The sequence below is a fragment of the Xylocopa sonorina genome, chromosome 11 (genome assembly GCF_050948175.1).
Source record: "Xylocopa sonorina isolate GNS202 chromosome 11, iyXylSono1_principal, whole genome shotgun sequence".
Lineage (NCBI taxonomy): Eukaryota > Metazoa > Arthropoda > Insecta > Hymenoptera > Apidae > Xylocopa > Xylocopa sonorina.
This window is the reverse complement of record NC_135203.1, coordinates 2,761,484-2,786,806: the sequence shown is the minus strand read 5'-3', so window position 1 is coordinate 2,786,806 and position 25,323 is coordinate 2,761,484. Positions and strand designations below refer to the sequence as shown.

The 25,323-nt window shown below is 48.5% G+C and overlaps 1 protein-coding gene and 1 non-coding gene across 5 annotated transcripts in view; both read right to left on the bottom strand.

The window, feature by feature from the left end:
- The window catches only part of Pdk1 (Phosphoinositide-dependent kinase 1), a 420,953-nt gene that overhangs the window by 92,702 nt on the left and 302,928 nt on the right, over positions 1–25,323 (bottom strand). The window lies entirely within an intron of this gene.
- On the bottom strand, positions 22,581–22,653 carry Trnam-cau (transfer RNA methionine (anticodon CAU)). Its single transcript has one exon. It is a non-coding gene; the product is annotated as a tRNA-Met (tRNA).

Genomic DNA, 25,323 nt, shown 5'->3' with positions numbered 1-25,323 from the left:
TCAACGATCGCCGGCTCGCCGCGTCGTAAATCGCGGCGGGCAATCGAAACGACAGGGATACCGGCGATAAAGCTGTCAAACGAATTCTGCACGATCCACGCGTGGCGTCGTCGTCCTCCGGCGCGCTTTCTATCGCCGGGGGATGCGGCGGAAGGAGATCCAGCGAGCCGAGCCGAGCCGAGCCGCGCTGGCCAGACACAATCGGCTGGTGGCTTCGTACAGGCGGCAGGCGAAAAGAAAAGCCGCGAGTACACACACACCAGCCGTTCTATTTATATAACGCGCTTACACGCCGATCTACATAAATAGCCGGCGGTATTATGCAACCGGCGAGGGACGCGGAACGCGGCCTCTTGTGCAACGCGGCCGCCGCGCGACGTCCTAACGATCTATCGCGCGGGAACGCGCGCGCCGTTCGATCCGCCTGGTATCTCGCCGACGCGCGAGTTCGACGAGCCGGTTTTCCGAAACCGGGTAGAGAATCTCTCGCAATCGTCGATCGAATTTGTCTCTGTGGGGGTTGCTGCGAGTGAGAGTGGTGTATGAGAGTTCGTTGAGCGTCGGTTGCCAGGGTAATTTCTTGGTAAATGCTAGGAATTACGAGTCTGGCTCGTCGTTCGTTTCGTGCAATGACGAGCTACCCTCGTTGTGTGACTAACGTCTCTGTCGAATATGATAATGGTTGATTTAGTTAAAAATCTCTGATGTATCGAGAGGTGTCGCGTGTGTCACGGGAATCAAATTAGAAGTGAGACTCCGTGGCAGTGTAAATAAGGCGGAATTCTTTTGCATCTATTAAAATGTGTTGAAAAGTAGCATATCCATGATATAATTTTATTTAGCGATACGTACGAGTTATAAGATAAAACATGCTTTTTTTTTTAATGAAAATTAAATAGTTGTTTGTAATAACTACGCGTGTAGTGGTGATAAAAATTTGTAAGAAAGTGCAACGTGAGAAAGCTTATGGATTTTACCATAAGTGTATTTCGATTTAGTTCGACTTCTAAAATCAGTTACTAGAATCTCTTCCACGATATAACTGAACAATCTTTACAGTGATGAGATTATTTGGAGCTTGCAAATGCTTGAATTTTTCTTCGCCAATGTGCGAGCAATGATTAGTTCGCGTGGGCCAAGTGTCTTTATAAAAACTGGACATTATCGACGGTCATAAAAGACACGAAGGCTCTGTGTGATTGCTCGCGCTATTGGCGACATGCCCTTTCTATCGGAACACATCCAAGTTCATAAAGACGAGCATGTATGCGTGAATGGGAGGGAAGATGAGTCTGAATGAAAGCCAACGCGAATAATTGCCTAGTCGCTTCGGATAAAAACGGAGCGAAACATTTTCCAGAGAAATTGGCTCTTCCTAACGGGGGAATGAATCAACTGCGCAAAGGGTAGCATCGAAAAATCTCGAAAAAAACTGGAGCGAAACCTGTTTTCCGTGTGTGCACTCACCGGCAAACGGATCACGTGAACGGTAGAAAAATCTCGACGTCTCTGCTTATCCGTGGCTCGATTAAATCATCGGGAAATCATCGCGTGAGTCACGCGCAGCGTTATTCATTGTTTACGTCTCGCGACAACTATCTACGGACGGGATTCTGAAAACCAACTGAGGCCTGCATTGCGTACTTTGATCGAGTAACGCGCGCTGACTGGATCGAATCGAGAGCAAACTCGATAAACGTAAATAAAATCGTCCGCAAAAGCGATTTATCTCGCGCCATTATTCACGCTGTTTACTTCGCTCCCACGATTCCTTTAACCGAACCGCGCGCTACTCGACGAACGTGAACCGCGAACTTTCGTATTTTAAATACGAAAAGTTATTCTGCGCGTTGCGAAACCGTGCACGATGATAATACGGAGCGACAGAGGCGAAGCAGCTGGTGGTGGTCGCACCTTCCGCATTCCTCGAGACCGTTCGCTTCTCTCGCGGCGCGCGATTCCATCCGAGGACGTTTTCCAGGGATAATCCTCGTATCGAGGCGAGCAAAGATCGTAATAAACGTACTACTAGCAGACACGTCCATACTCGAACTGTGACAAGTCCGGTTCGTTGGAAGGCTAACTCGAGCATACGCTGGCCTAGCTGGTGGACGCAATTGCGCGGCAGTGACGAAGGAGAATTCGCGATTGTTTGAGAACCAAGTCCGGAATAATTATAGAATTCTGACGTTGGAGGGAATCACGCAGGAGGGGACAGACGATTCGTTCATTAGCCAACGCGCACGGCGATGATAACGTGTATAAAGCATAGTGGAGTCCTTTGAGGCTGACTGGAGATCCGGGTGTACCCTTGGGATCCAGGAAATCGGCGGAGATACGGTTCGAAAAATTTCGACGGCTGCCGAAGCGTTCGAGAAATATTTGCAGAGCACACCGAGTTCCCTCGATCCCAATGGCGTACGCCGGCTGACTTTGGAATGTTGACACCGATGTTGGGTCGATGAATCTTGCTCACTCGGAGTTGATACATGGGTGCACGCGTATGGGTGTCCGGCGCACCTGATTTTCGGTTTACACTGCGACACGAACGTGTCGTGCACTCGATACGGAAGAACGATGACGGTATTAATCATCGAATGTCAATATTGAATTTTTTTTTTATGGAACGCCGATGTACTTTGTTGCACAGATAATTAGTAACAGAGTGGACATGGAACTTGAATGAACGGTAAATAATTTCGACATACCACGTTGTCAAACGCTAACAGCAAAAAATCCAGTCGAGATTTGTTAGTCGACTCTTAAAATAACTCTCCGTGTACCTATCTCTCGACTGTATACCAACAAAAGAGTCTATAATAGAACATTCCAATCTTCTGATCGTAACTGTGCCGTATCTGCGGTAATAAGACAAGGACCGCGATTTCTAAGTAGAATACGACGAACCCTGGACTATGTCCCCTCGTCTTTCGCGAAATTGGAAAGAAATGAATCGCAAGGGACGACGCGAAAGAAGAGGCGGCGAGAGAGCGGTCGCGCCAATGCGCAACAGCTTGTTCGCGGCGGCTAAGCACACAGAAGGGACAAGGCGCGTCGTGACGCGCGCTTCCGTGCACCAGCGGCGATATTCGCCTTCCGGTGGAAATAAAAACGTTGATCCCACGGGCGGGCGCGTCTCTGCCGATTGCGAGCGCCGTTTCCATGAATGAAACGCGACGAGCGTGCAGTTTACACGACCGCGGGCCTTTTATCAGCTGCAACGAGCTGAACGCGGCGTCCGTGTCTCGGAGTCGGCCCCGATAACACCTACCATACGACGTTATCGCGTACCGCCCGTAGAGCCAGCTGGCGTGCTCTCGCTACTTCCGCTCTGCCGTCATATTTCCGCGCCCACTTCAGGAATGTTTGGACTTCTGTGCCACTGAGATCATCCTTTTCGTGGAATTCGGTGACTGGCGTTCAACCGTCTGCTGTCCAACGTTAGAGATATCCATTTGTTTCTCCCCATCGCGATCGTCTACCAACGAAGTGAAAATTCGCAAGACGGTTAGCGAACACGATTCAAAACGAATTTGTATCGAGAGCGGCGGAATTAAGAATAATCCGCGAATTAGAAAAGAACCACGGTGATTTAATCGAGGAGATTCCAAAGCAGAAACGGGAACGAGGCGTTCTTTCTGGTTTGTTTTCTGTTTCCTCTGAGGCGAGCGATTAACATTCCTCGCCGGATGCCTCCTTTATTGCCGCTGCTTAAACCAGCCTGAATAGCTGATTTAAGAAGAAGAAGAAGCGGACGGTTACCGCATTGTAAGCGATTCGTGAGAGATACCTTTGGCAAAGGAGAACAGCGATCGATACCGATGCGAACGTTATCATTCGACGATTATTCCCGGAAAAAACGCTTCGCGTTACCTCTCTGACGGTATCGAGATCGTTGCTCTGAAAACGATTACAACAAAGCGTCGATTATACCGCTACTGTTTACCCATTTGCAAGATACCAGCTACGCTTTCGTGTATAAAGCACGCAACAACACGCGTAAGCAAAGATAATAGAAACGAATTTCCTCGAAATGTAGCAAGCAAACAGCTGATTCAAGTACATAGCTCGCGTTTCACTAGATTCGTCACAATCTACTGTCGCTGTTTGGTCCATCGCTTGTGGGACTCGTAACGCGGTTGCGCTTGCATCCCACGCTGAACTTTCCATTCAAGAAATTCTTGAAATTCTTATTGTAAAACGACGAATGTATATTTGTACTGCAAACTTCTTAAAAATGAAATTTCTTGCTTTGTCGTCTTATACATCTTAAACTGTACAGACCATAATTATCTTTTCTTAATAATTATGGTCTTTATGTTATCGTAAAAATTGTAAGATATACGCTTGAACGGAAGGATTCGAAAAATCGACGCGAAACGTGCAAAGTACCTGTGTCCATCGAAAAACGTTCGATCCAACGAAGAGGTGATTCGCATTTGATTCGACGCGCGGAAGTGTTCCGCTGGGCTCGACAGAGGTACCCAGCCTCGCGTTCCGGAAGCTGTCAGTCGAACATTTACACGGTAATAACAAAATCACTCCCTCGTTCCATCGAACGATTGCTCAATCGGTATTCCGGGCTCGCTGCACCGGCAGACTCTCGAGGAGCACCGCGGATGGTTTCGCATCAGAGGTTTATTTTCTACTCGCCGGCGTCATCCGACGCGGTGGGCGTCGTGGAACGAATTCACGCGCGACGACATCATCGCGGCTCGTACGCGTAATCGCCTCTAATAAGCGATTCCCGCACGACACGCGTTTTCACCGCTGTTTACGACGTGCACGCGCGCCGCTGCAACAAGCGTTCTTGACCTAGACCGAAACGGGAACGCGAAAACACACAACAGTTATGTCCATCGATGCGAACGCCGACGATCGCGCGTCGGCTGAGAACGTCACGCTGGCCTAGCTTCTTCGTTTTCATTCCGAACGCGTACCTCGACTGGAGGTTATGTTAATGCCTCTACCAGCCGATCGTTAGACGTCTCACGTCAGAGTGCATCATACAGAAGAAATATATGCGTCTGTCTGCATCTTCGAAACTAATGTCTTATTGGACCATCGATGGGCTACAAATGTTCGCGCGTTTATTTGGACATATTCGAGTGCCTGGTGAATCTGTGAAAATTATCCAAAGGAACCTGTAGATTCCCAAAAAATGAATATTCCTGAACTTTTCCTTCATTCAAAAGGTTACGATGATGCATCAGATTCCGAGGACTACGAGAGAGTATAAAATGTTCGCGATCGCAAGGATACATAAGTCGTGGCGTGAATTGATCCGTTCGACAGGTATATTTGCGAAGCAAAGATGAAGAATGCAAATTCGACGCGGTCGTGATTGTCATTCCTAGTAGTAGCAGAAGTTCGCGGTACTCTAAAAGCGAGGATGGTTCCCAGGTTTCCCCTGCCGCTACGCGGCTGTTTAACCAATAAAACCGATGGATTCCAAGGCGCATAGGCGAGCTTGTAAACGCGCGTCGCGTCGAAAACGTAAATCGAACCTGGCCAATCGTTCCCCTGCACCCCGGGTGGCTGACTATATTTAGCGAGCGAAACAGCTGAATTCGACGAACACGCTGAACGAGAAATGATCGATTTCGCGTAAATAACCGCGCGAACACGGTCACGGTTCGAAATCTGCGTTGGTAAAGAGCCGTCGTCGATCATGGTCAAGTTCCGCGACGTTGAAAACACGGGGCCGGTGAAAAATCGCGGCGGAGGCACGCGGCGGCGGTCCCCATCAATATTTACCGTGGGCGGAATTTCGTTTTCTAGAATTCGAAAGCGTACGCTCTTCTCGCGGCCCACCCCCACGGAAGGCACTCTGACATTTCACGTTCCGCTGATACGTTATTGCGCAAACAGCCACTGGGCACCGTACCAAGTCGCATGACTAAAGCGTCCACGAGTCAATGGATCGGCCAAAAATATAGATCCCTCCAGACGAGCCGCTCTTTAATAGGGAAACGCGGCCGCCCCGTTCCGCGAACGTTCCACGCTGCATTTTCGCTGCAACGAGCACACTTCGCGCTCGATGCTGAGCCACAAATCGTACTTTAATATCGTTCTAGGAATTACGACAAAAATTAGCATACTACAATCTTTTGAAAATTGAAAAAAACCTATCAGAGTTTGAATGGTACATAGAAATTATTACATACACACTTTTATTAAACATATCACTTGAATTTTTTTCTATTATCTCATCGAGTAGGTAGATACGCAAACAGAAACCCTTTATCAATCATTAGCTTTGATCGTAACAAATCGTTTGACAAACTGTAAGAACTAACGGATAAGAAACACCCCTATATATAATGCTCGATGCTGAGCCGCAAATCATACTTGAATATTGTTCTAGAAATTACGAAAAAAATTGACATACTACACTCTTTCACTAATTGAAAAAAACCTATCAGAGTTTGACTCGTACATAAAAATGATTACATACACACTTTTATTAAACATATCACTTGAATTTTTTTCTATTATCTCATCGAGTAGGTAGATACGCAAACAGAAACCCTTTATCAATCATTAGCTTTGATCGTAACAAATCGTTTGACAAACTGTAAGAACTAACGGATAAGAAACACCCCTATATATAATGCTCGATGCTGAGCCGCAAATCATACTTGAATATTGTTCTAGAAATTACGAAAAAAATTGACATACTACACTCTTTCACTAATTGAAAAAAACCTATCAGAGTTTGACTCGTACATAAAAATGATTACATACACACTTTTATTAAACATATCATTTGAATTTTTTTCTATTATCTCATCGAGTAGGTAGATACGCAAACAGAAACCCTTTATCAATAATTAGCTTTGATCGTAACAAATCCTTTGACAACTGTAAGAACTAGCGGATAAGAAACACCCCTATGTATAATGCGCACCCTTGTTTCGCGTCGAAGCTTATACTGTCAGGCGTATTTGACACCTGCATACATACATCGGTTCGCGTAAACATTACTCGGCTACACAAGCGAGCCGTTTGATACGGGTAACGATCATTTCGTCGCGATACGAATTGCCTGAAAACTCGGTGTACCTACCGATTTGCGCGACTGGCAACCGTGCGATTACCTGGAATCCCCGTACGAGCAACTGCGCGCAAAAGGTGCAAACTCGTTACGCACGTTCACGCGCTGGCAGGCAGATAAGCTTCCGGGAACAACGGGTGGCCATCGATGGTTCGCCTATTTACCCTCGCGTACGTCCGTCGATACCGCCATTTTTTCCCCTCTGCAGGCTCTACCCTCTAACTGCGCAGCCATCGAGAACTTTCACCGGAAATCGACGTTATTGTATACTTTTCACGCGATTCTCTGACGTGATTTTGCGCGCACGCAAACAGAAAATTTGATTTCTTTTCGATAGACAAACAGAGCCAACGTTGGCGCGAAGTTTCTTCGAATTTCTCTAATCTTCACGTGAAATCAAATTTATATTCTTTCCTAAATAAATATACGAGATACCATTTAAATTTGACTGAACGAACAAGAATGAATGCTTGTGAGGTAATTGAAAATTGCTGTTTCCTCGAACTAATTGAAATTTAGCGAGCACTTTGTATGCAAAGTCTCAAAGACTTTTCCGATTACTGAGACCCCGTGTACGTTGAGAAAAATGACGGGACAGGTGTACCAAGAAAGATGCGCGCAAACACCGAATCTTCCCAGTAGAAACGTGACATTCCAGCCGGTGGACACGGTGCACGATCGTTCCCGCGAAAAAGTTCTCCTTCGCGGGCATTCTTTCGCGCGTCCGTTCCCGGTAGCGCTGGCCGCGTGCTCCAGCATTCGACAGGCTGGCTTCGTCCCACGGACTCTGGCCGAGGCGACGCTCTGTTACGCGTGTCCACGGTGCAACGGTTAAGATAATTAACTGGTTAAAGCGCGCTCGTTGTCACGCTCTCCACCGCGTGATAAGACGATCCGTAGCTGCGAAGCCTCTGCGAACAATCCGTATCGTTCACGGGTTCCTCGAAGCGCGTGGACGCCGCGGTTGGCTCCATTTTGGCGAACGTCGAGAGACGCTCTTCGCCGCGAGGAGGATTATCGTGGCACTCGAAACGCAGCGATCAGTTATCAGCTGCGTAGGATAGATGTTATCGACGAGGCTAAATACGATCGATGACATCAGAACCTCGTACGTCGAGTGTCTGATTTAAAAGTTCGAGGACATTTTCGTCGATGACGGCAGAATAATTTCGAGACTTCGTACCTTCGTGATCGCGTAATGATCCGAGATTTATGTTGCCACAGCGTCTGGTAGGTGTAAATAACGATTTGCATCGACGCGAAGCGTTAACAGCGAAGAAGGAACGATTAGTCCGCGCGATGGATTCTTGCAAATTGGAGACGTTCGAGGCTTCCGGGTGCACTCTCGTGGAAGACCGGCCCCGTTGTTTGGTCAGCAGTGCAGCTTCATTCCAGTTCCGAGAATGTATCGTGGTCGTTCGATGGCAGCTGTTTGTTTAACTAATTCGTGGTCGTGACACGGATGAATCAATGGCTCCGGACGAGAATAGGAATTGCAGAGACGCGTAACGAGCGTGGGAGGCGGCGTCACGGTGCGCTTATAGATCCGAGTGGAATCTGCGGCTAAATAACGCTTAGCTAGAAATATTCTAATCGTCCAATTCGCAGTAAAATGAATGATGCATGCGGGATTTTAAATTGGAACAATAACGTTAGCTAGAAAAACGTTACTGCTCGAAACCTACGCGCGCTACTGGCTCGTAAACATTACGCGTGTCGTTGGTTTCCTTCAAACTTGATCGAGAAACGCGAAATACGTTCCTCGAAGTAATTACATACGTACTGAAAATAAGTGTACCGATCCATCGAGTAACGTATGAGAACGTCGATGCCGTTAATAGAACGTGGAACGAAAACAGGTATTCGAACAACGATATACGACTTCCCTCGAACTTTCCGTACGCACCTATTTCGATTTAATAAATCACGGGATTTGACACGATGAATGTTTTACTACCAGACCGTTCGGACACTTTTATTACTCCGCAGTTTTAGAACTGATTCCGCATTTCATTTCCCGGCGCACTCATAAAACGTTCAAACGCATCTCCGCTTTTTACGACGTTCTTGAAAGGTCGCCGGATAGGAGCGCAGGCTAAATGCAACGCGCACGACGTTAATTTCTGTTACCGTTTGTAGAAACGCCTCAGCTAGAAAGTGTTTTTGCATCGCGTGCTTGCGCGAGGTTAAGCTCCTCGATCTCCCGCGGCGTTTTCGCTTTCTAATTACTGGTGAAAAAGAAAAAAAAGAAACAACCGCGCGCCCGATTATCGAGGCGAATCAAATATTTATCGGCGAACTCGGCTGAGCTGGGAATTCTTATCGATCGAGGATACGTGGAATTTCGAACGTTCGAGCAGGACAGTTAGCCACGGGGAAAGCGACGAAATCTCCGACTACGATCGAACGTTTCCGCGCGAATCGCTAATCTCATTTTCTCGGATTCCCGTCCCAATCGGGGCGGCATTTCCAGCGAACGAGACCGACGCGGTTGTAAAGCAGCTCGTGCGACGTTTAGGTGTGTCGCGGGCGAAGAAAAAGGCGGGCTTCCTCGAAGTTTTACGGCGGCAGCCGTGTACAGCCACTCGGTCAGCGGAATTTTCGTTTTCCCCGGCGATTTTACGACGGTTTTTCGTGGCCACCGCCCCGCGAGAACAATGCTCGTAACAAGTTCTTTGGCGCTCGTCATCGCGTCGATCCTTGTCGCGAATAAAATTTCTTCCCGCCCCGGCGTTCGACGTGAAAAAGCGAACGAACGTTCCCGGGAAGTTTTCACCGGCCCGAGTTTATCTCCTCCGATACATAAAAACAAATAACGTCCCCCTTCGTGTCGCGGAAGTTTATGCAGATATCGGCGGCGGAAATGCTGGAGTTTTTCAAATTCATATTCTTTTAGGGTCGCCAGTTATGACGCGTCTTCCACGCGTAAACTGGCACGATAATAAACGACCCGCTCACCCGTGGCTCGTCGTCGATAGGTGCGCGAGCTCCTCGAACGTTCGAGACTGGATTATTGTACAGCACGAGGAAACGCGTCATTGTTTTACGCGAACGGGTTCTCGCAGGTGCATATTTTATATCCCCAGCCGAGGTTGTCGCGTATCGTACGCGACAGGTAATGGGCCCAGAGTGTCGTTAGTCCGTGAGAAGAAGCGTGGGAAATCGTAGTCGGTCTCTACAAAATGGCACCCCGTTTCACATCATCCCTAATACGCGAGCGTAAGAGACTCGCGAACAGCAGGAAGTCCGAGTCTCGAGAGTCCTCTTCGTTCCTCGCGCTAAGAATTTTTCAGTTATTTTCAACAACGAAACAAATATTAGAACCTTACTGCTAGTCGATGGTTCGTGGAAGTAGCAACAATAAAACGGTATTTATCGCAAACATAAACATTTGAAGATCGATGAACGCAAATAGGTTAGAGGAGAGATTAAGGAGGCTTCGAGGAAAACTGTTGCGCAAACAAGGTGAACGACGACAAAGAACGTAGAAATCGATTCGAGAGGAATGCGCGGTGCTTGAAAATGTAAAAAAAAAAAAAAAACAGAAGAAAAAAGGCGGCCACGGTACGCGAACGATGAGCGATGTTTAATCAGCAACGGTGACTGCGTTCGCGGAACGGTGGATAAAGCGTGCCCGATTCCGCGAACCGTCGTAGGAAAATCAAATATTGGCCGTCGATAATCGGCGTCGATTCTATTCCAGTGTGGCTCGCGAAAAGCGATACCGCCGCTGGCTACGACCGACTTTTGCCCATTGCCGGAAACCGGGCCGTCTCGTCGGGGAATTCGGACTTTCGACCGCGTCGGGACGTTTCGTCACCGCCAGCAAACTTGCCCTCGTTGTTGTTATTGTCATTGTTATTCCCATTGGCCGCGACACATCAGCCTGTCCGCGCAACGCCGTCGATAGCGTGCATGCCGCGTGATCGTGATTCCTTCTGCGTTGACACTGCGTCTCTCGCTCTTTCCATGCATCCGACGCTTTTCCTGCTAAATTCGATTCCACGGATCTCGCGAGTGTTTGCGCGCCGGTTTCTTGGCACTGGAATTATCGCGCGATTAAGAAGATATACGTATCCTCGTTTCAAAAAAAAAAAAGAGGAAAAGCAAAACAAAAATAGAACGCGAGGTGACTCTACCTTTTGGCGAGAGTTAAAGGTGATCTTTGCGGATGCGTTATAGAAAATTAGAAAAACGAACCATTTTTATTTAGAAACGTTGACAGAGATTTGCTGGAACGTGGAACGCGACCAGAAACGTCGCAGTGCGAACGCATTTCAAAATCTGCCCATGTTACGAGACATTAGCGGGCAAAGATTAAAGAAAATCTTTGCGAATGCGTTATACAAAATTAGAAAAACGAACAATTTTTATTTAGAAACGTTGACAGAGATTTGCTGGAACGTGGAACGCGACCAGAAACGTCGCAGTGCGAACGCATTTCAAAATCTGCCCGTGTTACGAGACATTAGCGGGCAAGGATTAAAGAAGATCTTTGCGAATGCGTTATAAAAAATTAGAAAAACGAACAATTTTTATTTAGAAACGTTGACAGAGATTTGCTACCGTGGAAACGAAACGTAGAACGCGATCAGAAACGTCGCAGTGCGAACGGCATTTCGAAATCTGCGCGTGTTACGAGACATTAGCGAGACAAACGCGTTGGAAAAGAAAGAAGAAGAGTAACGGAAAATTAGAACGAATAGCGAGAGAGAAAGAGAAGAGGAGCGGATAAATCGCGAAGCCTCGAATGTTTCCATCGGATATCAGTTTCCCGAGCGCAACGGGAACAGGTGTACACGCGCGTGCACTCAATGTACACAGCCGCGACATGCGCGCCACGTTCTCCTAGATTAGGCGTTTTTCCGATGCGACCGAGCGGTATTAGATATCGCGCGATTTACTACCGGGTAACGCGTATCGTGTGCCAACAATGACATGCATTTATATTCGCGCAATTACGGTTTATCTGCCGGCGGGGCGCGTGCTTATCCGCGGCGGCCCGTATTGCGCGTCGTACGCATCGACGCCGGGTGATAAAAGCCTCGAGTGTCGCTCCTGCCGTCCCTTTTTCCGACGAGTCACGCGACGCTCGTGTTACGACGCACGGCGAACTTTTACGTAACCGTCGTCGTCACGGATTCCTGCACGGGGACTGCCAAGAAATCGTACACGCGAAGAGGCAGCGACGCGAAGAGGTTAGAAAATTGAGGGGGCAGCCTCGTTCGAATCGCGCGCCGCGCAATTTTGGGCGTAGACGGGACGCTGTCGAGCTCGTCCGCGTCCTCGTCGCGTCCGCAACGTTTTCGAGAGACGCTACGCGGCGTGGAAAGGGTCGGTTCGGCTTGTTACCGGTAATGGGCACCCGGTGAAAAGGTAGCGTAATGATGCGGTAACGGTATCGGTCACGAGATCTCCAAGGATTACAACAGCGTCCGAGTATCGCCGTTTCAAACGCTTCGCGCTTCTATTTTTGCACACAAACAATGGTTACGTAAGCTTTTTGTAAATAAAAAGATATTCCGGTATTTACTGGTTCCATCGTTAGAGCAAGGTAAACGTGTAGCAAGGACTGCGAACGCGAAGGACGCGCACGCGAGCCACGATCAGATTCGTTCCTCTATCGGCGATGGTGTAACAACGACAAAGAAATTTATAGAAAATATTTATATCTCTCGTACGCGTGCGATCTTTTTTTAATACTTGTTTGCGCTGATACGATTTACTGTCGGAAAACTCGTTGAACAAACAACAGGTTCCTTGATAAACTTTAACGAGCTCGAAGACAATACAGTTGACACTACGAGAAAGACAGACAAGTGCGATTAATATGTTTAGTCCTATCAATCTGGCTAGCAGGAACTTTACTTATCTTCTTAAGTAGGTAATGCTCTTATTGGTCAGCCACGGCCACGCGCGTACGCTGGTAACGTCAACAGGATCGAAATCATTTCCTGTGTTTATACACTGTTTGATAATGTTCGATTTAAAAAGAAGAAAATTCTCTAATCGATACGATGGTTGCTGTTAGCGATCAACGTATACACTTCCACTTACACTCGATTCATTTCATAACCACTCACGCTATGATTCATTGTAATTTCTTAATGGTTGCAGGCGGAAGGAGAGGGATTTGAGAGTTTCAGGGTCCACGTGTTCGACAGCCGCGTAGATTGGCACGGTGACTAGATTTATGATGTGAACGTGACCTTCCGTAAAGGGATCGAAAAAACTCGGTCCAAGTGAAGCGGTCACCATAAACCTTGTCACCGTAGCGAAAGCAGAGAAACTCCCATCGTAGGATGAAAACATCCTGATCGAGAAGAGAGAAAGCAGGCGAATTGTTTCAGAAAGATCCTAATTGGTGAAGAAAGAAAACGCCTATCGACTCGCGAAAGGATAAAGACAGCATACGCGAAGAGTTAGAGTTAGATGTAACAAGTAAGACGTCGCGTGAGCTATCACAAGTGTTGAAATTCCATAACTCTTAAGAAGAAACTGTTTCCTTCAAACCACCATCTCCGAATCTCGTAGACGTTCAAATCCTCAGGCATTCCTACACCACTGTATCTATTTTATTTAACATAATATACCCTGTATACATCACAGCTTCCTCCAGTTCCTTCCTCGCAGAACCGCGAGAGTCAGTTACAAGTCTATCCAACGCGATATTTAACATTTTGCGTGATTTTTTCGAAAGGATTCTTGAACCAAACAAGATGAATGCTCGCGTGCGCTTGGAGCAGAAGGCCGATCGTCGGCTCGCGATAAAGAAACGTTGCACCGACCTGTCCTTCCGGCCGTCACTCGTAATAAACGTGGACGACGCCGCGAGAGGAATGCGAATAAGTGGTGCGCGCGTTCCCATCTCGCGTTGTTTACGACCTCGGTAGCCCGGTATATATCGGTGGACAGGTGGCGGTGCCGAGAGTTTCGCAGTCCTATCGATCGTATCGGATCGCGAATTTCAGCGAGGGCCTTGATTTTTAGAAAGCGGGTAGAATTCGACGTTTCCGCGCGCCGCGCTCGACGGGAATTAAGATCAACGATTCTGCGCAGCTGAATTCTAGCTGGCTTGAAATGCACGTTGTTCACGAGCCACGCCAATCCGCGTCGTTCTGCCGAGTCATCATTGTCCGTCGATAATGAGAGCTCTGCCATCGCGTCCTGGATGAACGCGCGTAACAGCGTAACTGCCATTAATAATAGCTACTGGTTTCCATTACATCGTCTAGAATAAGATAAACACGATAAGCCGGACAGGAATATAATCGTTTCTATCCATTCAGACACACCTGCGAGTCGCGTAACCTTCGATCAGCTGGAAATTAACCGCACAGAAAACAGCAAACAGTCGTACGAACGATAAAAGGAATCGGCTCGATCGGAGGGTGGACGAAAGGAACGCGACAAGTTCGATCGGCATGCTCGTTGATGGCGCACGCGATCCACCGTTCGCGCAATTTATGGTAACACCGCGAACGTGGAGGCCAACTTCTGCGTTCTTTTCTGGTATCGCGTGACGATAAATCCTCCAGGCGTCCCCTTTTAATCGTTTTTCGAAGACACGCCCGCTGACGGAAACCCCGTATAGAAACGGGGCCTTTCACCCTCTGCTGTGCGCTACTGAAACAAGAGCGAGGCTCATCGTTGGATACCTTTATTTCCGCGACTCTTTACATCGCTACGATTCCGTAAAATCTGGCGTGATCGCGGTGCCCGTTAACCGACGACCTAGAGGCTGGCCTCGCTCGTGGAATGTGAATCAGTCGCGTTCGCGGATCCCACGGACGTTCTTGGTTACCGCGATGGCGCGTGCGCACGCACCTTTGGTGCAACCGCGATTATTGTAACGTACGATTATTGATAATTTTGCTGTCGCTGAATTTTTCAATGTCGAACAGCTACATCGCGAGAACGAAACGTTCTCATATCAAGTACCATAGCGCGTTCTTTAATATTGGTAAAGATTAGTTATTAAAAGGTTAATTAAATGAGCAAACTGGATAAACAATTTTTTGGTGTGTCTGGTTTTTGTGACACAATTCGCACGTAAATTTCAACTCGTTTCGCAACGGCTGGCTAACATAGGTGCGCAATTTGCACAGCCGTTAGTTAAGGCGTGCAGAAACGCAATTACAACCGCGATTAGAACCGAATCACAGTATTTATCGCGCGCGAGATCACGCGGGCCGTTCCAGGAATTGAATTGTCGCATCTCGCGCAAGTAGTGTAGGTCGCGCGTCTACAGCCGCCACTGTTACCAACGTAGCTTACGCAAAGCCTAACTAAAACGGAACCGGAGCGATGCTCGGCGCCGTAAACGCCGTCTGTTCCCAATCAAGTAGCAAAGTTACCCAACGACCGCCTCCTGGAGGTAAACAATAAACAAAAGTCACGATGAATCACCGCGGAGGCACGTTGAATCGAGCCAGCTTCGAGGATGCTCTATTATTAGCCGCGCTGGGCAATTACGGCCACGTCGGTAACAATTAACCGGCTGCTTTTAAATCGGCCGGTTATTTCAGCCGATGTGTCATCGAGAAGAAATTATTCCAGTGTTGCTCGCCCACGCGCTTGTCCGCGCCCTGTACGAGAGAAATTCGGCTGAACACGCTCGTTTGCTCGATTGTTCGCTGCGTTCTCGCGCTTCTGGAATGCGTGTACCCAGCGCAGACGTAGAAAGAGTAAAACAGAAACGTCTCCGCGATTTTCAGACGTTCCAGGGTGCCGCCGTCCTCGTCGGCATTCGACAGGACACCTGTGAATTACAACGATTCCAAGACGCGAATCTCAATCGGTGACTCATTTCCCACCGAGCCGATAAATAAAACAGCGTGCGTTAAATGGCGCCGAGGTAGCATAAACATGCGCGTCTCGCGTGAACTTCGGCGACGCTCGTTTCCCCGGTTTCCTCGAACGGGCGTGAATGAAGCCAGCCAGGCCTGGGGACAGGCTTTGTCGCGCGACGTGTTCGCACACGTCCGCGACGAGGACGCGCGACCAGCCTGCGAATAGCGGCACGTTCGCGATTAGAACGGCCGCTTTAACCTACGTTCCCGTTCGCATAAACAGGAAGCTTCTTCTTCCACTGTCTCCTCCGCCTCGGTGATTCCTGGTACGCGGGGACCAAAGGTTCGACGAACCGATTCGTCGTTTTCATATCGCATCGATTTCCACGAAACCTCCTCGACGATGGAACGGTATTTCGTTGATGAAATACCAAACGAGAGAATCCTCCGTGATGGGTGTAGAAGGAATCGAAGCATCCACGAGAGAATTGGATTTCGACCGGTTTCATGGGAACGGTAATCGGTTGCACAAATAACAGAATCTGTCGCAGGTTTTTGCATACGATGGAAGAGAAACCGTCACGCCGCCACTGTCTGGTACTTTCAAGAATATCCGTCAGATTTCTACTCTCACGGACGGTTTTCTATCTCCCCGGAACACGGCGTCGAGGCGTTGACACGTTACCTCGAACGCGGGACCTTCGTTATTTCCCACCGTGCGTACCCGTTCCTTGGTGTTCAAACGACAATACAATTACACAGCTCCGCGGTGGTAACCCTTATATCCAAAACCAGACTTCCTCCTTGGCGAGGTGTTCGGCTCTAAAAAAGCACGGACGGCTGGGCAGGACGCTGGCCCCCTCGCGTCTCTCAAGGACAGGGAAGTTTTTCCTCCGGCGTACAATAACATCGTCACTTTCTAAAAACCGTGTCGTTCACATCGCGAAGCGTCAGCGAACGTGTGAACGCGCGCGGACGGCTAATCACACGCGCGGTGTCGCGATCCAGATACCAGGGGCCTGGCGAACAAAGAGGATGCGCGGCGCGCGTGGTGAACGAAGCGCTGTTCGATGGGTGCACGCGAGCCGGGTCAAGGTGAACCAGCGACCCACCATACCTCGTAAGGTCGTCGAGGATGCGGAACAGCGTTCGACGAGGGCAGGTACCGCGACGTCGTGAGAAGTATCGAAGAAGCGAGGCCGTAGGACCGCTGGGCCACGTGATTTCCCAGGAACCTCGCTTCCGTTCCGTTCCCCGCTGATTGCGTTGCGCAACGAGCGCGCGCGCCGCCCGGAAGACGGATCGCTGGCAAGGCGGGAAATTGTTTTCATCCTCCGCGATCGTGTTGCTCGCGGTGGAATTCGCGTGTAAACAACGTGATCGAACGATTACACGCCTTCGTCGTGTTCGAACGGACAGACGACAGCTAGGTTTTCCGTCGAACGCGTCGTCGCGAAATAAACGAAACAATCGAAGACGCGTATTTGCGAACTGCGACGAAACCAGGCTGCGCGGTGCTTGCGAAACCGAGGCTCGAAAACTGTGACTTTAGAAAGCCAACCGTGCGGTGATACATCTCCTGTTCAGCACGTTTAATTGAACAATGCGAGCCAAATGGGAAACAAAAGAAAACGGAGAAACAAACATATTTAAACCACAATGTAAGCGCGCGATAGAAGATTAGAGTACTTGTGTGTTGCCAGTGTCGAGGCTGCTATTATTGTTTATGGAATGCGTCAGTTTCCTTTCCGTTAGTCACGCGATTGTTCCGAAACTGCAATTCATTCGTTTCAGGGAGCACCGGTATTCGAAACGCCACCGTGTACCGTCGCGTTTAGAATTTACGCTCTGTCTAGATCAAACGCCCCGCCGGTCTCGAATCCAGCGAGGGGACCTATCCGCAGGAAGGATCTGGAAATCGAAGGGTATCCGTGCCGCGCGCGGTATTTACCGTTCTTAACTACCGTTAATGCTCGTTACACCGTGTATGACATTTCGCGGGTCTACTTTCATTCCTGACGCAACGCGCACAAAGTTTCACATCAGGTTCCGCCGCTCGGTTACACGTTCGCCGATTTTTCGCTGCTCGAAAACCAACGCTGTACGGGAGCGTCTGCGTGCCTTGACGAGGGTGTCGCGTAAGACGATTTTCGACTGCGATCGAACGCCTCGATTCAACCCCCTTCGTCCTGGGAACGGTTACGCAACGTCGACGGACGAAGAAGCTTCTCGTGGCACGCGTTCGCGTTTGTTTCGCGCGCGACGGATCGCAGGCCCGAGGCGGCTTGCAGCGCGCGCCGCATAAGGGCAGTAGGTCACTCCCGAAATGATCAGACCGACGCCGTCCGTGTCGCTCGGACGCGACTACTATTCTTGGCAAATTATTCTGACCGCTCGCGAATAAATCCACCGGCACCGAGGCTGCTCGCGGCCGATTACCGTTCGCGTTTCATTTAACCTTCTCCTCCATGCTTTTCGAACGGAAAATACCGCTCTTATATTCTGATCGTTTCGTGCGCTTTGCTCTTTTCGAAGCAGAAGTAACTGGAACGAGAAACGAACGGGTTTGCATAACATTTGGACAATTTTCGTTTGTTAAATGTAATAATTGGTGTAGCGACAAACTGGTGAAGATTGCAAGGAATAGTTCTCTTTGTCGACGCGAAAATGGTGCATGAACGAAGAATGAGACGAACTGTGTCGTGATATGACATTTTAAATAATGTTTTGGTGTAGTCGGCGAAGAACTTCCGTATCTTGGCAGACAAACAAAGGCGCAAAGCGTAGTCGTAAAGAAATATCGTTCGTGAAGAGGTTGAATCTGCGGTGCAAGAGTTACGATGTTATTTGGACGATGTTTTGCGAATTGTAGACGACGTTTTACCGAAACGAATTATCTCGAGCCTTCAAACTTTCTTCAGAACGTACCCGTACGAATTTGGCAATGCGAATTTCCACACGAACTTACTCATCGAAATGGGTACGCTCGTGACCATTTACGGCAAAGTTCCTTTCTTGGACCTTATACAAAATTTCAGCAATAATTCGAAGACGAACTTTCTCACAGCCTATGCGAAGCGTCACGCTTCTTCTTAACTCCAGAATATATACAAATAAATTAACCTATAAAACCTTCCTTTGAAAAATTAGTGCACGATTAATGCTGTGTTTTGAAAGTACCACTCATCGTGTTGATCATAACTAATTAAGGAGAACCGGGTCGCCCAACGATAACAGAAATACCTCACTTTACGCAACGTCAGCTTCGAGGATAAATAAAAACTCCACCCTTTCTGATCTTAATACCGCATTCCGCCATAAAGTCCTGTAAAATGAGTTTTATCGTCGTCGCTCGAAAACATCCTCCTCGAGGGTGTCCCACCCCTCGACGCACAACACGGGAATAAAAACGTCGGCATAATTCATCGAGAGTGGTAATTACTATTCGACTATTTTCGTTCCGTCGTGGCACCGTCTATAATCCACTGGCATCGGTTTGGCAACGACCTCCGTCTATTTACGGGTTACCAACATCGGGACCGGACACGACCCGTTCCGGTCTTTCTCGAGTGGGTCGAGCGCGGCAAAGGAGTCGCTTCGTATCGCGGCGACCCGCTTCTGACAGCTGCCTCGATCCTCGAAACGAGTCGATGGAAAATTCACGAACGACCCACGCGCCACGACGCTGGCAGATGGAAATTAATCGCTCGATTTGGGAACGGAATCGATCTCGGTTAACAGGCTCGCCACTGATCGGTGTTTAGCGTCCGGAAACGGATCGGTTGACTCGTTCCGTGGCAATGATTAGCACGCGAGCAAGTAGGTCTGACGATACGCTTGGTCTTCGTCGAGGATTAACGAAAGAGTGGACGCTTGCTTCCACTCGTTGCTGGTTTAAATTCTTATTATTGTGTATTCAGTGAAATAAATTTTCTGATCGCGAGAAAAATTAATAAGGCATGGTTATAGCGATGAGAGTGAAGATGAGTGCGAGGTACGATATAAAGTAAGAGAGTGGGAATGTTTTTGGTGTTCTGTGCGTGAATCAGTAGAGTGCGCAGTAGAAACAGACCGTAGAGCGTGTGTGGACAGACAACGAAAGTAGAGCGCGCGTGTTAACCAATTGTACGATTACGGTAATAAAGATTCCTCGTATTTTCGCGCGAATTGCAAGTAGTATATACTGTGGAATGTAAAATTGTACGCAATAGCAAACAGAGAAAGGTACTTTTTAAAAAAGAAACGTTTCAAAGAAAGAGGAGAAGAATCGAAGGATTGCAGCGAACGTTACGTTCGTCCCTCAACGATAAAACCATATCCGGCACGAGAAGTCACGATCTCAGCTGCAACTGTATATGCATATCAGCTTCTGGAGGCGACATTCATTTGATACACTATTGCGCAGTATTCGATTTGACGCAATAGCGCATTATAATCCCGCGCGAAGGTGTTCAAATCTTTGCACCCGTTGCGCTACCGATCGCTTCCGGCAGCTCATAAATTTTTTTCCAAACTACACGTTAAAGTCAACTTATTTTTGAATATGACAGATCGATGTCACGCTTCATGAAGAATTTACGACTAGATGTCGTCCAGTTATTGAGTGCCATAACGAACTGGACATTACAATGCTAAAAGTACGGGAGTCCTGTTTTTGAAGGTCTTTCGACGACACCTTTCGATACAAAACGTATAAGAAACAGCACGGCTTCCGTTGGAATACGTCGTATAATAATTAAATTTTTTACGAATGAACAGCTAAAAGGCCTGAAACCTTTTTTTTTTAACACCGCCAGAGCGGCACTCGAGAGGGTCGCCCGTTAACGACCCAAACTGCACTCCCGTACGCTTCGATGGAGAGGGTCAAATGGGTCACGCTCGGACGCGCCCCCTAATTTTTCCCCAGGAGCCACCGCGATTCGTCGTTGATCACGGTCGACCTGTATCCACGCGCAAAACCTCCGACACGGGCCGAGGATTACGTAAATTTAACCGTGTCATTGTTTACCAGCCGCCTGGACGTGGTCCGCGTCGGGAGGCTTCCGTTGGTGATTCAACTACATCCTAGATTCTGATACGGAGAACTATACGGTTGCGATAGAAGAAAGTGTGGTCGTTTGCCCAGAGGAGTTTCTCTTTTTGTAATCGACTCGCGTATACCAGCTACGTTCTCAGCTACAGATTCGAAGAACGCTGGTTCCCGAAAACCAACGGAAACGTTGGACACGACTGGTGTCTTCTATCGAAACTCGAAACGAACATCATAAATAAGACCCCGTGATAATTCTAAAAAACGAATTTCTATTAATGTAAGCGTACATCCTGACGACTGATGCAGCAGCGCAAGCTCGAACGTTGCAGACGTCGAACTCCAAGTTAGCGCGAGCGTCTGCAGCAACGAAACGAGAGAAAGGAGCCGTGATCAAAGTAGTCGCGAGACGTCTCGGGTAATTCAGCGGAAATTGCGGGCACGTCTATGAAATAACGTACTAGGTCGAGACGCGTGTAAGAGAGAGAGAGAGAGAGAGGGTAAGAAGGCAGACGCGGAAGACAGGGTCGCGCGTGTCGACCGGGTGACGATCGACAGACACGACCCTCCAGTTCCGGTCCCAGGCGAGTGGGTCGAGTGCAGTCGAGCGGCAGTCGCGAGAGAGCCGATCCCCGATCTCCGATCCCCTTGGCTCGGCCCGCGAGGCCGCGCTTAGGGACAGTGGGTCAAGTAGGTCGTTCCCGCAACGCTCAGACGGCCGACAGGCGCGCGCTCGGGTTACGTAACCCTCGGAGGGAGAAAGTCTCCCTACCTGCCCCCGTGCCGGCGTCCTTCCATCTCTCTCCCTCTCTCTCTCTCCCCCTCTCTCTCTCTCTCTCTCTCTCTCTCTCTCTCTTTCTTCCCACGTTCAACCGAGTTCCCACCTCCGCATCTTGTGCGCGCGATCTGCAACTCGACTTGCCACGGACTGTTTACAAACAAATCCTCCCACCTTTCGAGAGAGAAGGCCCTGGCCTGGCACACGGTGAACGTGGATCGTCCGGCGACGACAGCGCCGCCTGGATCACCGTTCGATCGATCATCGTCGACCTGCTCCGATTTTACGATGGACGGCATAGAAATTTGTAAAAGGTGTTCTCGGTTGACGAGAAGGTTCGCAGTCTGCTGTTATTCGTCGAGGGGTGGTTATTGGGATTGGAAACAGGCACTGTTTTTAACTCGATGGGGTTGTTGAGTAATCGGTAATTGGAAAATTTGATAAATTGTTGGGATGGAGCATCGACAAATGGTGGGTATGCGTGGAGAACAATTGTCATTGTAAAGTTAGAAGTTTTACGGTTGCACGTATAAAGTGGATGAAATAGAAGGACGCGGATAACAATAAGGAGAGAAGTAAAGACGTACACTGAATTGTATTTAAGAGTAGCTGGTGCATCGTGAAATCCACCAGCGCCTGCATTGCGCAAAATTGCAGCAACACCGGCCGAAGAAAGCGCGCCTCGTCTCGAGTGGTTCCTGGAGAAATTGCCTTCGACTCCCACCCCTATCTCCCTCTCTTTCCTACTTGGTTCCTCCTTGCTCGAGTCACTCCCCTCTCTAACATTCCCTTCCTCATTTCGAATATACATAAATAAATAAATACATTTTTATGTTACTTTAATTGTATTTAAGAAATAAAATGTCACAACTCCACCCTTGAATTTCACCCCTTGTTAACAAAATAAAAAAATAAAAGAACAGTTGCTTCGGGTGAGGATCGAACTCACGACCTTAAGATTATGAGACTTACGCGCTGCCTACTGCGCTACCGAAGCAGCTTATCTCTGCCTCAAATACCATCTCTTTTCTAACTAACTACGTACAAGTGTATTGATTTTATTTCTCCTTTCATGTGATTATGCAAATCGTCCAAATAGATGGTAGAATCGTGACAAAAGGCGTTTCATTTGGAGAACACATTTTTCTACAACTATACGAATCAATTCTTTTTCCAGCGATGGTTCTGCAGTTCCTGCTTGCCTTCTTGGTGTCACGGTCCACGCTGCCGCACCCCCGCAAACTGCTCGAGAGCATCGCTGGCACGAACGTCACCGTTACAAGGTGGAATCAACTGTGGAACTCCATCCTCGTGTTTTGTGAGTGGAAATGGGTAAACGGTGGAGACGGAAAGGGACAGAAGGACAGGAGACGACTGCAGGACCAGCCGCGGAGAGAGAAACACCGGTTACTTTGCTTTTTACAGTCGCGTTCCAGATTCCGTGGAATCCGATGCGCTCGTAACTGTAGTTAATTGTTGTTTAGACAGAACGATGGCCGTCGAGGCGCGCGTCGTTTCACCAGGTTTGAACAGAGGAGGACCGCGCGATCGGAACGTCCTCGACTTCCGGTCCGCGTTCGAGCTCGGAAGGATTCCGTCGCCGCTTGAAACCCGGAGATTTTCGAACGCCTCGACGGCGGTGAACGCAACCGTTCGCAACGACGTTATCGCGCTTCTCAGCTGGACTGGGTCAACGAATTTTCGTGCGACCCGATAGTTTGCCGTGTCGAATAATTGCACGATTTTTCAGCACGCGTTAGGACCTGTGCGCTAATTTCTGTGCAGGGTATTATATAAAAGTACGCTATAATAGTTGACGATTACGGCGGCGTTCGAGAGCCACACGCATATTCGTACCACGCGGCCCTAAAATACGCCTTCGCCCTTATCTCTGTTACTGAATCGGTAATTCGAGGAAGGCAATTACTCATACCTACGAAATTACAAACTGCAGCACCGAATTATTTTTACTCGCATCCAATCGAATTCCACCGCTTGATTTTCGTCATTCCATATTTAAACCGCGCGTGGAACCACAAGCTGCATGGCTATAAATCAAGTCAGCTCGTGGAAAGCTCGCGAGTTGATATTAGCCCCCTTCGGTCCCTAAAATATACGCGCGTAATGGCGGACACGCAACATTTTCGTGGCATTGTTCGAAGGCTACGAAGCCGCGAAAGGCACGAAAACGATGTTTGGAGGATATTTAGAAGCAATTTACTTTCGCCAAGACTGTCACGAGGACGGTCCGGGTCGACGTCTTTTCACGACGCTACGCCGCGCGTCCGTCTAGACGTCGCGTCGCTATCGCGCTCACTTTTCTTCCCGCGGGTCCGTTCGACTGTGAATACATCCGGTTCTCTCTCGATATCTCTCGAAAGTTCGCAGTTGGCCGCGCTAATTTCCCGCTCGAGGGAATACCTGGGTCTTCGCGCACGTGTGTACCGTCCAGATTAGTACGGTCCAACTTCCGGTACGCCGTGTGTAACAATCTGAAAACCGGAGTCTATCGATATATTCGAATTTGCTATGCTTCGTGAAATTCAGTGCGCAGTCATCGTCGTTTCGTGGCGAAAGAAACGCCGCGTTCCAGCCGTGCAAAGGACGTTGCTCGCTCGCGATTACTCCGCGAGACGTATCCGCCTCGTCGAGGATCGGCGATCGCCTGGAATCTCCCAGGAAAGTGTACAATGTAACTCGCGTGCATTGCGAGGCTTGGCGAGCGCGAGCGATTCCGCATCGCGCGGCGGACACGAATTTCACACAAAACGCGAGCCGCGTATAGGAACATAGACACAGTGACCTAGACAAGTAGGTCGCGGCGTAGTTCTGCTCGTGAGCGCGATACCGCGACGACGCGAGTGTGTACAAGCGCGGGGGCTAAGCGAGCGGACAGACGCGGCGCGGTGGAGCGCGTTGATGCACGCGCGACCACACTCGCGCGCAGGTATATTACCCACGGTGTTACATAAACTGGATGCTTAGCTCCCTGCGCCATTTGTCCTACCGGTTGATACAAAAGGGGTGTTCATTGGTTCCCCCGTCGAAATTTCGTTTTATCAATCTCAGCGTGCCATCGGGAATCTTCTCTTGCGAACGCGACGCTCGTATTCGGAAGACTGCTTCTCGCTTAATGTTAGTTGTAACATTGTGCAACGGCACAAGTAGGTTCATCCTCTTACGTCACGTTCCATGATTAAGTGGTATGGGCTTTAAATAACTCGCCGTTTCGTTTTATGATTCTCCTTTTTATGAGCTATGTTCCCAGAGTTGCATAATTTGTCGCAATATGTGTTTCATATTTAAACGCCGGCAAAAGCGAAGGATTAAGTGCGACGTGAAAAATATTGTATTGGAGGCTAGGTAATTAATTGATATATCTAATTAAAGGGATAAACAATTTATGAAATGAATTTATGAAAGCAGTTTTTCTTAGTTGTGGACTGATAACAAGAACTACCCCTGTTATCGGTAACCTGAATAAGAAAGCGCTCACCTCGTTAGGAAGAGTCAACCCCTAATTACAAAGTACCCGCAGCTTTACGACACACTAACGTTTGTCACTTCTTTCACGATACGTTTAGATAGATGCGCTTAAATAACGAATGCGTATTCCTGCTTTTCGAAAAATGTTGGAATTCGCGGGATTTCATTCGCAAATGTCAGA